The sequence below is a fragment of the Galeopterus variegatus genome, unplaced genomic scaffold (assembly GCF_000696425.1).
Source record: "Galeopterus variegatus unplaced genomic scaffold, G_variegatus-3.0.2 Scaffold1415, whole genome shotgun sequence".
NCBI lineage: Eukaryota > Metazoa > Chordata > Mammalia > Dermoptera > Cynocephalidae > Galeopterus > Galeopterus variegatus.
In genome coordinates, this window is record NW_007727526.1 from 306532 (window position 1) to 309596 (window position 3065).

The window sequence follows — 3065 nt, forward strand, 5'->3', positions numbered from 1 at the left end:
AAAAAAAAAAAAAAAAAAAAAAAAAAAAGATGACGGGAAAGGGGTTCTTAACCCTTGACTTGGTGTTGTCAGCACCACGCTCACCCAGTGAGCTAACCGGCCATCCCTATATGGGATCCGAACCCATGGCCTTGGTGTTATCAGCACCGCACTCTCCCGAGTGAGCCACGGGCCGGCCCCTCATACTACAGCCTTGACTGCATACCAGACATAGAATTTTCAGATACTCAAAGCCCTGCCTTGTGCAGCCTACACATTTTCTTGTTTCCTTGTTGACTAGTTATCACCCATTATCTTTAGGCAGGTGAATTCCATTTTCTTCACAATAATTTTAGATGTGCTACCCTATTCTCTGATTGCTTCTTTTATCATTAGGACCTTAATTCCTGGAGATCTGGGCTTGGGAAATACAGACATTCATAGCAACCCTATGAGGAAGTTCTGTTTTATTCCATTTTACAGATGTAGAAACTGAGACTTACAGAAGTGAAATAACGGGCCGGCCTGTGGCTCACTCGGGAGAGTGCGGTGCTGATAACACCAAGGCCATGGGTTCGGATCCCATATAGGGATGGCCGGTTAGCTCACTGGGTGAGCGTGGTGCTGACAACACCAAGCCAAGGGTTAAGATCTCCTTACCGGTCATCTTTAAAAAAAAAAAAAAAAGAAGTGAAATAACTTCAAGGCATCCTGCCTCCGCCTCCTCCCCCAAAAGGAAGCCTAGGCAGAGGCTCCTGAGGTCTCCGATAAAGAGACCTAGTAATGAAACCACTGTTGCAGGGGCTGGGAATGCAAATATGTGAAAGAGCAAACGTTAGTTTTATTGTATTTAGAAGTTTGCAATATTATTGAAGAGTTCTTTGACTATAAATATTTAGCTTCTTGAATTTTCTTTTTTTTTTTTTTAAAGATGACCGGTAAGGGGATCTTAACCCTTGACTTGGTGTTATCAGCACCACACTCTCCCGAGTGAGCCACGGGCCGGCCCTGAATTTTCTTTTGAACTAGACTTAGTATTACACTAGTTTCTTCATTAATGAGTTAAATTAATCTTTGTCACATGCTTGCTCTATTTGTGAGTCATGTTTTTAACCTTTTGATGATTATACTATGACAGTGGCAGTGTTGAGCATGGATTGGAAGTGACGAGTGAGAAGCGAGGCTGGGGGGGGAGGTGTCCTTAGAAGGCTATTTAGGGAATCGTGATGAGGCAGTGTGAGGGCCTGACCTACAGCTGTAGCAGGGAGAAAGGAAAGAAGCGGGTGGACAGGGGAGACACGGAAGCAGGGTAACCTATTGGTATGGTAAATGCTGAGAAGAGATATGCAGGAGGAATGGGGTGGGAGGTGTATGGGAAGAAGGAACGTAGAAGCCCAGTAAAGCTTCTGGCTTAGAAAACTATCCCCTGCAGGGCCAAGTCTCACTGGGCTTGTGCTTATCTTATCGTTAACATGTGAGAAACTGGATAATGCTTAGAAATTACCCAGGTGTAGGACTGGGGCAACAGCTGTTACTAAATGCCTCTATAGCTTCTAATGTGAAAAGCATTTAGAATTACCGTCAGGTAGAAAAGCACTCAGGCCCTTTTCTTAAAAAAAAAAAAAAAAAAAAGCAGGGGGGGGAGGGCACAGAGTATAAAACACAGCAACTAGAGAAAAACCCCAGGGTGAACCTTTTCTTATCATACACCCCAAGGAACTTGTTCCCAGCCCACCTCCCTTCCTGGTTTCTTAACAGCTTCTGGCCACTTCATCCTGGGACCCAACCAGAGTGAGCTCAGCAAATGCAAGCTCTTTTAATATTTGAGACGTTATTAAGAAATGTGGCCCACATGTGGAAAAATCACATCGTGAATCCCAAATTCAAGGAGAGGGTTATAAACTAGATCGTGAATTCGTTGGAGGTTGGAACCATTTCACTCATTTTGATGTGGGACCCAGTGGCTTGGCCGTCCCTCGCCCTCCAGCACCACCCGGGACTCCAGCTCTCACTCCCAGAGCTTCCACCCAGCTCGAGCCACTAAGCCACAAAGCTCTTGCTTTGCACTCTCCTGACAGTAGGGGGGATGCCCAGCCCATATGAAGGCCCAGCTAAGGAGGGTTGGTTTTGTTTTGTTTTGTTTTGTTTTCACTTTTTATTTTGGAAGTTCAGATTTACACAAAGGTTGCAAAGATAGTATGTAGAGGTTCCTGTGTAAACTTTACCCAGCTTTCTCTGAGGTTAATCTTATATAATTATGGTACATTTGTCAAAACTAAGAAGTTAACACTGGTACAACCCTATTAACTAAACTATGGATCAGCTTTTCCACTAATGTCCGTTTTCAGTTCCAGGATCCAATCCAGGTACCACATTGCATTTAGAGGGGTCATTGTTTTTAATTATACCCACCTCCCATAAAACTTAGTGACGTAAAATCTCATTATTAACACTACAGGTGTTCCTCCACTTATCATGGGGCTATGTCCTGATAAACTCATGATAAGTTGGCGCAGTCCGTGCCATGGCAGGATCCTAAAGGAATCAGCTTGGGCTGCCGTCTCTGAGTTGGCAAGGCCGCCGGAGGGAGAGCTGTTGGCAAGGCCGCAGCTACGAGCACTTGCTACAACCGTAAGGGCTCCTGCCTCGGCTTCGTGGTACTGCTTTTGCTTTCTCTTTTGATGTTTTGGTTAGCGTAGAAGGTCTCTGAATTCCCAAAAGATTATAAAAATAACACAAATGGGCCGGCCCGTGGCTCACTCGGTAGAGTGCGGTGCTGATAACACCAAGGCCACGGGTTCGGATCCTATGTACGGATGGCTGGTTTGCTCACTGGCTGAGCGTGGTGCTGACAACACCAGGCCAAGGGTTGAGATCCCCTTACCGGTCATCCTTTAAAAAAAATTAAAAAAAAAAAAAAAAATAACACAAATGATTTTGCGGTCATTGAACTAAACATTACCACAGAGGATCCGAGTAAATTGGACAATTTAAAATTATCCCCTTATGATAAATTGACCACACCAACATCATTTACTGGAGATTGTATTAATGGCAAGAGAATGGTTGGCATTAATGAGAAATTA